Source organism: Alternaria metachromatica, assembly GCF_023757995.1.
Source record: "Alternaria metachromatica strain BMP 0045 chromosome Unknown scaffold_70, whole genome shotgun sequence".
NCBI classification, from domain to species: Eukaryota; Fungi; Ascomycota; class Dothideomycetes; order Pleosporales; family Pleosporaceae; genus Alternaria; species Alternaria metachromatica.
The window spans coordinates 13,770-23,760 of NW_026055561.1; the positions used below are offsets into that span (position 1 = coordinate 13,770).

General features: G+C 30.8%; 7 non-coding genes across 7 annotated transcripts; all 7 read left to right on the forward strand.

The window, feature by feature from the left end:
- The first annotated feature begins 253 nt into the window (after positions 1-253).
- J4E83_011078 lies at positions 254-324 on the forward strand. The gene has a single exon. It is a non-coding gene; the product is annotated as a tRNA-Arg (tRNA).
- A 65-nt stretch (positions 325-389) lies between these two features.
- Positions 390-460, forward strand: J4E83_011079. Its single transcript has one exon. It is a non-coding gene; the product is annotated as a tRNA-Arg (tRNA).
- Positions 461-6,771: 6,311 nt separating this feature from the next.
- On the forward strand, positions 6,772-6,844 carry J4E83_011080. Its single transcript has one exon. It is a non-coding gene; the product is annotated as a tRNA-Val (tRNA).
- A 32-nt stretch (positions 6,845-6,876) lies between these two features.
- J4E83_011081 lies at positions 6,877-6,948 on the forward strand. Its single transcript has one exon. It is a non-coding gene; the product is annotated as a tRNA-Lys (tRNA).
- Positions 6,949-7,602: 654 nt separating this feature from the next.
- J4E83_011082 lies at positions 7,603-7,674 on the forward strand. Its single transcript has one exon. It is a non-coding gene; the product is annotated as a tRNA-Asp (tRNA).
- A 928-nt stretch (positions 7,675-8,602) lies between these two features.
- J4E83_011083 lies at positions 8,603-8,674 on the forward strand. The gene has a single exon. It is a non-coding gene; the product is annotated as a tRNA-Ile (tRNA).
- A 4-nt stretch (positions 8,675-8,678) lies between these two features.
- On the forward strand, positions 8,679-8,750 carry J4E83_011084. Its single transcript has one exon. It is a non-coding gene; the product is annotated as a tRNA-Arg (tRNA).
- Positions 8,751-9,991: the final 1,241 nt, after the last annotated feature.

Genomic DNA, 9,991 nt, shown 5'->3' on the forward strand with positions numbered 1-9,991 from the left:
GTTTATTTTTTTTTTTTCATACCCCCCCTCTCTTCTGCAAGCAGGGAACCTTAAAGGGTTCCCGTGAGGGAAAGGTCAGTCCCCTTTTGGGAACTGTTTGTTTATTTTTTTTTATTGAAAAAAAGAAACGAAAAAAGGTAAGCAAAAGAAAAAAAGTACCGCAAGCTTGCGGGCAGGGTAAAAATATACAGGGTTTTAAATAAACTATTTTACATTTACATAGTATAATACTTTTATGAGATAATAAGAAAGATTCTTATTAGTTTAATGGTAGAACAAGATACTTCTAATATCTGAATCTAAGTTCGAGTCTTAGATAAGAATAACGATTTCTATAGTAATAGCTATTCATTTAATAAGATAGCTAGATTTATCTTATTAAAAAAAAATTCTTATTAGTTTAATGGTAGAACAAGATATTCCTAATATCTTAATCTAAGTTCAAGTCTTAGATAAGAAAGATCGTTAGAACGAATAGGTTTTACTTTACAATAGTAGTTAGTTAGGTAATAAATAGTACTTTACATTTTTTTATTTGAGTTTGATGATGGCTCTGAGTGAACGCTATGTAAATGCTTGACACATGCTAATCGAACGTCAATATTTAATTTAGATAAATTATGTATATTGAAGTGGTGTACAGGTGAGTAAGTGGTATTATGGCTACCTAAGAGTAAGGCAAAATAAATCCCTTATAATAACAATTTATTATTATGTATTAATACTAGATCTAATCACCCAATGGTCGATTATATCTAAAAGGTTAGGTATAAAGGTTAATAATAGTAAGAATAAATGTGTTTAAAAAGAAATAGTATTTCGCTCTTAGTTGATTATTAATAACCATCGGACAAGTAGTAAGTATGGTAATGGCATATTTAGCTTATGTCCGTAGTCAAGACTGAGAGGTCTATTGACCACACTGGGTCTGAAAAAACCCCAGTGCGTGTAGTACAGCAGTGAGGAATTTTGGTCAATGGCCTAACGGCTGAACCAGCAACTTGCAGGAATGAGAGTTAATATAATAAGTTATTAACTTGCTTGACTAGGTCTTATAAAGTTCTGGATAAAGCTTATTATGAAAACTTTATATCCATAGGTCTCGACCAAATCTTGTGCCAGCAGTCGCGGTAAGACAAGGGAGACGAGTGTTATTCATCTTTAACAGGTATATAGGGTACCTAGACGGTGTGCAATGGCTTACATAAGTACCTGGTACACTTGAGTTTGATATGTGAGAGGAATATGTCGGAATTGTTGGAGGAAAGATGAAATTTTTTGATACCAATAGGACCGGTAACGGCGAAGGCAAACCTCTATGTACATGTACTTGCTATTTCTCTAGTATAAAGAGGAAAAGAGCAATGTACTATAACTGACGTTGAGGGACGAAGGCTCAGATAGTGAAGAGGATTAGATACCCCCGTAACCTGGGCAGACAATGATGAGTGCCATAGGTTGGCTTTAAGGCGGAACTATAAATGAAAGTGGAAGCACTCCACCTCAAGAGTAATGTGGCAACGCAGGAACTGAAATCATTAGACCGTTTCTGAAACCAGTAGTGAAGTATGTTATTTAATTCGATAATCCGCGAATAACCTTACCACAATTTGAATGACCTAAAATATTTTTTAAATTTTTAGACCACATGCGTTGCATGGCTGTCTTCAGTTAATGTCGTGAGATTTGGTTAGGTCCATTAAATTAACGTAAACCCTTGTTTTATTTATTAAGATAAAGCAGCTCTCCGCTTACAATTGGATGTGATAATAGGGACTAAGACAAGTCATCATGGCCTTAATATTGTGGGCTATAGACGTGCCACATATGCCTTTACAAAGGGATGCAATAATGCGAATTGGAGCTAATCCCTAAAACAGGATAAAGTATGGATTGTTGTCTGAAATTCGACTGCATGAAAAAGGAATTACTAGTAATCGTGAGTAATCACATCACGGTGAATTTTATCTCAGATAGGTACTAACCACTCGTCAGGCGCTGAAAGGAGTATGTGCAATAAGTTTGGTGGCTGCGGATTGCTAGTCTAAATGTACAGGTTTAGATCTTTTGGCAGAAATATCTTCGTATGCGTGACTCTGATTGGTGTTAAGTCGAAATACGGTTCGGGTTGGGGAACTAGCCCGGGAATAATTAATATTAACGATACACCCAAAAAAAAGTCTGTGCAAGGAGCATAAATTATTATAGATTTATATGGTTAAAATCCATAAACATCTGTGCAAATAGCATAAATTGTTAGTTATTTATATGGTTCAAATCCATAAACAGGCTCATAGTAAGTTTATATTATCTAGTCCCCAAAAGGGGACTGACCTTTCCCTTACGGGAACCCCTTAAGGTTCCTGTTTGTTTCTTTTTCTGTTTGTTTATTTTTTTTCATTGAAAAAAAAGAAACTAAAAAAGAAACTAAAGGAACCCCGCAGGGTAGATCTGGACCCTTAAAGGGACCATCCCCCCCCCCTTCTTGTTTTTTTATAGGCCCTCTCCCCCGCAAATTTGCGGGGGAGAGAGGGGGTCCAAACAGCTATGAAATAACGTCGAAAAAAAAAAATATCCCTGCCGGGATGAGCCCTTACTTTTTTTTGAATATATATATTCAAAAAAAAAGTTAGGGGATGTTGTCTTCCCAAAAGGTCAGCCCTAACTTTTTTTTGAATATATATATTCAAAAAAAAGTAAGGGATAGGGGACCTATCTATTCGAATAGTAAAGGTTGAGGGTGTGCAGACTTCTTTCGAGAGTCTGTACTGCTAATTAGCAAATGTTCCTTACTTTTTTTTTTATATAGTATGATATCTTTAAAAAAAAAATTAGACCTAAGAATATCTCCATCCGCTTATCTGGTGAGATTCCAGATAATGGTGGTCACTAGTTCCAACTAGTGCGATGATATTTAGCCGCCATTTGTAAAGTCTTATGGTGCCTATACAGTTAGGGTTAAGCGGTCACTCATATAAGTAACAAACTAACTAGATAAAACTTTGAGTTTGAGAGACAGCTTACTCTTGTTTTTTTTATTAATTAATTAATAAAAAAGGTCGGGAAGACCGGCGTGCAGGTCACATATGTTCAGAATTCCTGGGTATACTTGACTTGCGCCAGCTGGTTCCAATCACTTCTAAGGTTACCTTAAAAGGGTAGCGATGTCTTGAGCTATGGAAGTTTTTGGGTTTTGGAACAGACATGTGTATAGGATATAGCTAAAATATATGCTCCATGTGGGCAGGGTTCCGATAAATATGCAGGTCCTCTTGGACCCAGGACCCCTTAAAAATCCGAGTGCTGGAATTGGTAGACAGGACAAATTTAAGCTTTGTTGACGTTATGTCGTGAACGTTCAAGTCGTTCTTCGGATAAAAGGTACACGAAAAACCTCGTCAAGTTAAAAGGGATAAGACCTCTACACTAAGACTTTAAAGGTTAGCCCCGGCGTCTTCTCAGCGCAGCAGCCTCAGTCTTGTTTTCTTCTTACTTTTTTTTTTACTATATTTATATATGTAAAAAAAAAGTTAAATAACACGCTGAGGAACTTTTTTTTGATATATATTTGATTTTTCTTTTTTTTTTTCGACGCAATTTATTTAAATAAATTGCTATAAAAAAAAGTAAAAAGTAAGCAAAAAAGACTGGGGCTGCGTATTACTTTTTTTTATGTCGTTATATTTTTAGGCCCCCCCCCCCCTCTCCAGCTTTTTTTTTATTTATATAAATAAAAAAGCAGAAGAGAGAGGGGGTCCAAACCGAAAGGAGAGTTCCTTTATTGGTAAGAAGGGTTGAGCTGTAAACTCAATAGTATTACGCTTTTAAGAGTTCGAATCTCTTGTCTCCTATGAAAGAAACAAACAGAATGAAATGTTTATTTTGTATTATAAATATAATTCGAATATAGTTAGTTAACTATACATATATTACATATGTATAATAGTTTTTATAGACCCATGGTAGAGTGGAATACTTTTACTATTATAATAAATGTTCGATTTTAAAGGGTTGCATTATTTAAAAACAGGTTATGTCCACTATTTTTGCAATGTAAGTGAATTAAAAGAGCCTTTGGATTTTTGAGTTTAATTACTTAACACATTTAATTATTTATTTACCAACTTTTTTTTTTTACATATATTATAATATATGTAAAAAAAAAAGTAATACGCAGCCTCAGTTTTCGAAACGTTGCTTACTTTTTTCTTTTTTTTTCTAGCAATTTATTTAAATAAATTGCGTCGAAAAAAAAAAGAAAAATCATATATAACCCCCCCCCAAAAAAAAAAGTTCCTCAGCGTGTTATTTAACTTTTTTTTTTACATATATAAATATAGTAAAAAAAAAGTAAGAAGAAAACTGAGGCTGCTGCGCTGAGAAGACGCCGAGGCTAAATTTATTTCAAACTATGGTACAAATAATTATAGAGGGCAGTTTATACCTCATGTTTAAATGATTATTTGTTAATGGCTATTATAATAGTAAGATAGACTAGATTTATTTTTACTTATATAATAGCTATATAATAGTTATGAAAAGGGTAAAGAATAATTTTAAATGTTATATATAGTTAATGAAATGACATTTAGTGGTTATAGTGTAGTTAATTTAGATTTATTGTACATTATTGCTATCTTATTAGGTATATTAGTTATTATTAGTAAAAATCCTGAAAACACATTCTTTGGGATCAAACCATCAAATTCCGGGGACCCCTTAAAGCTTTATGATACCAAGCAATAGTTGAAAAACTATTAGTGGATGAACTAATCACTCATGTATGGTAATAAGTCATAAGATGATCCTTTCTATTATATTAGTTTCTTTTTTTTAAAAAAAAAGAAACAAACTAAAGGAGAAATAGGCAATCGCGGATCTAAATCAGTAACATAATTACTGTAAAAGAGCAACGATTAGACGGTGGTTAGTAGTAGTATTAGAGTAAATAATATTACTACTTAAGGTATAGTCTACATATAAAAAAAGAAGATATGTGGATATAAAGAATCTTAATCTAAATTTACTTAAGTTTTATTTTGATTTAGACTCAGATGGTGTATCCTCCTCCTCTAACCATAACAATACTCTGTTACAATCCCATGTATCCCAACCTCACCAATTAAATGGTCTCTTAATAAGGTCATATCATACGAAATCTTTAAGTAGCCTACATACTCCTTTAGAGTTAAATCCTTGATTTATAACAGGGTTTGCTGATGGGGAAGGTTCATTCTCATTAAGTGTTAGAGATATAGACATGCTTACTAAAAAAGGAAGAGTACTCTATGTATTTTCAATAGGATTACATAAGAAAGACGAAGATATATTAAGAAGTATCCAATCTACTCTAGGGATAGGAAAAATATATACACAAGGAAAACAAGGAGTACAATTCCGCGTGGAATCTAAAAAAGAATTATTGATTTTAATAGAACATTTTGATAAGTATCCTTTAATAACCAAGAAAAGTAAAGACTTCCTATGTTTTAAAAAAGCGATTTTCTTGATAAAAAACAAAGAACACTTAACAAAGGAAGGTTTACTAAAGTTAGTTTCTCTAAAAGCTTTAATGAATAAAGGTCTTACTAGTGAATTAAAAGCTGCCTTTCCTGATCTTGTTCCAGCAAATGAACTAGGAATATCTGATTCAACTCTATCTCCAGATTTAATCATAGATCCTTGTTGATTAGCAGGGTTTGTATCAGCGGAAGGTTGTTTTATCATCAGTATACATAAATCTACATCTGTAAAAATAGGATATCAAGTACAGTTAAGATTTGTACTAAGTCAACACATAAGAGATAAAGAGTTATTTGAATATTTCGTAAAATACTTAGGATATGGTTATATAGCTGTAGATAGAAAAGCGGTAGATTTCATAGTTACGAATTTTTCGGATTTAAAAGATAAATTCTTACCTCTATTACACTTACAACATCCCATAGTAGGTTATAAATATTTAGATTATTTATATTTTATGCAGGCTGTAGAAATGGTGCAAAAAAAACACCATTTAACAGAAAAGGGATTAAATAAACTACGTGAGATACAAGTATCCATGAACAGTGGAAGAAATAACACACCTTCACAAGATACCGATTCAGGTACAACAGATTAAACTATGTGTTTTGTGTGTGTGGGTGATATAAGAGGGATGCTTCGCGGCTTAGCAGTTAAAGAGAATATTATAGAGGAGGCTTTTTTTTTTACTTGTGATAGTATCTGTTTTATTTTTAATAGGTTTATTTTTATGTATATCTGCTTATTTAATTCTAACAGGATTAAACTTTATAGGATTATCATACTTATTAGTATATGTTGGGGCAGTATCTATCTTATTTTTATTTATATTAATGTTAATAAATGTTAGAATATCTGAACTATTAATAGATAGTATTAATAGTATACCTTTAGCTATATTAGTAGGTAGTTTCTTTAATTATTTTGTAAATAATGTTTTACCATATATGGTTATGACTAATAATTTACTTTATCATTTTAGCATTAAAAAAAATTTAACGAATGTTACATCTGTGTCATGAGATGGATATTTAGCAGAAACTTCTCATATAACAAGTATAGGAAATATACTGTATGGTAATTATTCAATATGATTAATAATTACATCCATTATATTATTACTAGCGATGGTTGGGGCAATAGTTATAACTCTAAAGCCACAAACGAATGCAAAATAATAAAAAAATAATAATGATAGTACGTCTTTCCTTTTTGTTTCTTAAAAAAAAAGAAACTTTTTAAACAAAAAAGGAATTAGCTCAATTGGTAGAGCATCCGTTTTACACGCGGCAGGTTAAGTGTTCGAATCACTTATTTCTTATTACTTATATATGGTAAGTAAATATATTTATAGAGATCTTAGCTTAATGGTAAAGCGTATGACTTTTAATCATTCTCATAAGGGTTCAAGTCCCTTAGATCTTAAAAAACATACACGGCTATAGGTTAATGGTAGACCATTCATTTATTTAAGTAATACCATCTAATTAAGCAATATCGTATTTCTAATTAGAGAAAGTTAATCTATATAAGCAATAAATAGTTAGATGAAGTATTAATGCCTAATACTGTTAACATTGTGAGGTTATAGGCTGCAAATCTTTACTAACTACAGGGTAAGATTAAATATAATAAACAATTCAAAAGTAAGGTTGATTAACTACCAACCAAATTTCAATATAAGGCATATAATATCCTTAGGTTTAGGTTTATTGCTATTGTTCCTATTGCTATTGTTTCTGTTTGTTTATTTTTTTTTTTTCAAATGAAAAAAAAAAGAAACTAAACAAAGATACAGGTTTATCTCACGAGTTTTCATCTGTTTGTTTATTTTTTTTTTAAGCTGCGTAATTTTTTTCTAGCAATTTCCACGAAATTGCGTCGAAAAAAAAATAAGAGGAAAAAAGATTAAAAAGTTAGAGCATTTTATATAGGAATATGCATTAAACAATAGTAATAAATAGAAAGAATTCGCCTCCGGGGATTTTATTAAAACAAAAAAAAAACGGCTATAGGATAATGGTTAGTCCAATCGTCTTCCAAACGATGTGTACCGATTCGACTTCGGTTGGCCGTATAGGGTCAGTAACTTAATGGTAGAGGACTTTCTTGTCACGAAAGTAGATATCGGTTCAAGCCCGGTCTGACTCGTACTCTATTATAATGAACTTTATAATTCTATTTTTATTTTTTAATTTCATACTCTTCCACTCTCTATTTAACTTTTACAATCTACTAAGTTAAATTCTTTATAAAAAGCCATTCTACACTTAACTTTTCAGTTTTATAGTTAACATCCATACTACACTTAACTTTTAAGTTATATAGTTAACATCCGTTATAGGTTTAACTTTCATAGTTAACTCCAATTCTAGTAAAATTTTTTATAAATTTTATACAATTCACACCGCAAAAGGAAAAGTTGCTATAGGTAAGGCGAGATATTTGCTAAATATTGTGTTTAACACCTGGTGGTTCAAATCCACTCTTTTCCGAATATAGATATAATATTTATACACATCTGAAGGGATAAAGTTTTACACATCTAAACGGATAAAGTTTTTACACATCTAAACGGATAAAATTTTCACGCAGCTAAAAGGATAAAGTTTTTACGCAGCTAAAAGGATAGAATTTTTACACATCTAGACAGATAGTATACGTTATACATAATTACAATAATTTCATTATTTTGAATGTAGTATTTATGTAATATATTTATATTTGTTAAGTCTTCATTAGGTAATTATATTGAAAACAATAACAAATCTTTTAAAGGATTAATAAATAGTCTAGTTAATTTCAAAAATCGGGTTATTAACATTAGTATCGTTTAATTTTAAACATCATTTTATATAAAATGATAGTTCAATTTTATATAAGGTGTTATTAATAATTTTAAAAAAGAGTATAGTTTAATTGGTAAAATAGGAAGCTTCAAACTTCAAATTTCCAGTTCAAGTCTGGATGCTCTTGTTATAATATAATGAAAAAATTTATAAGCTTATATACTTTTATTTAATACTTTTAAGTAATCTTTCCATTGTTTTAAATTTTCATATACTATATGTGTTATAAAGGTTCCTTAGCTTAATAGGTAAAGCGCATTCTTGATAAGGATGTGATCGACGTTCAATTCGTTGAGGAATCAAAAAGGTGCGTTAGTTAAATTGGTATAACCACATGCTACGGACATGTTCTTACAAGTTCGAGTCTTGTGCGCACCTGCACTTTAAGTATTTATAAGCTATTTCATTTATTAAAATCCCCGGAGGCGAATTGTGCACACCTATACTACCCCCCCCCGCAAGCTGGCGGTTATTTTTTTTTTCTTTTGCTTAACTGTTTGTTTATTTTTTTTTATAAAAAAAGAAACTAAAGCAATAAACCATTGAGAAAAAAAAAAATTAGCCCTCCAGTTTCTTTTAACTTTTTGATGTATATAGGATATATCCTACAAAAAAAGTAAGAAGAAAGAGGGGCTGTAATTTTTTTTACATAGGATATATGCAAAAAAAAGAAATAACTGGGAAATATGAACAATATATTATATCTTTTTTTTTATAGTTTCTTTTTTTTCTGTTAAAAAAAAAAAGAAACAAACAGAACAAATACAAACGGTTTGGACCCCCCCTCTTTCAGGGGGGGGCCTAAAAAAGAGAATTGACTGAGTGGTTTAAAGTGATAAGCTTGAAACTTATTTGATTGAAAGATCACATCCGTTCGAATCGGATATTCTCTGTTATATCTTTATAGATTCTCTTTTTTATTTTTATAAATAGATTATCTATCCCACAATATAAAGATATTATCTTGTATTTTTATAAATAGATTATCTGTTATACAATATAAAGATAGTATCTATAGTTAAATAGTACATTGTATAAACAGGTTAGAGCCAGGTTGGTTAGGCGCCTCATTTGGGTTGAGGAATTGTTATGTTCGAATCATAATAACCTGAAATGGGATTTTAAATCACTTTTATATAAAAATATATAGTAATGTATTGGATATGTAATGTATTATTTCATAATGTTATTACCTTATATATTTAGATTATAGATTATAAGGATTAACTTTATGGCTAGTATATAAAGAGACTATTATAGAATAATTAAAGGCTGTATATTAAACCATTAGTACCGTAAAAATGATGGCTTAGTTATCGTTTATTAGGGAAAAGGGTAGAAGAATTTCTATAAAAAAAAACGAAGTGAATTGAAGTATCTTATTAGCTTCAGGAAAATAAATCAAACGAGATTCTATTAGTAGTGTGAATGAAAATAGATATAGGCTTAAAGTAAAATGGATATATCTGTTTGAATATAGGGGAACCTTCCTCTAAGCCTTAATATAATATACAAGCGATAGAGAATAGTACTGTGAAGGAAGTATGTAAATAGTAGTCTTATAAGCAGCTCAAGGTAAGTTTAATAAACATATGAGAGCGTACCTTTTGTATAATGGG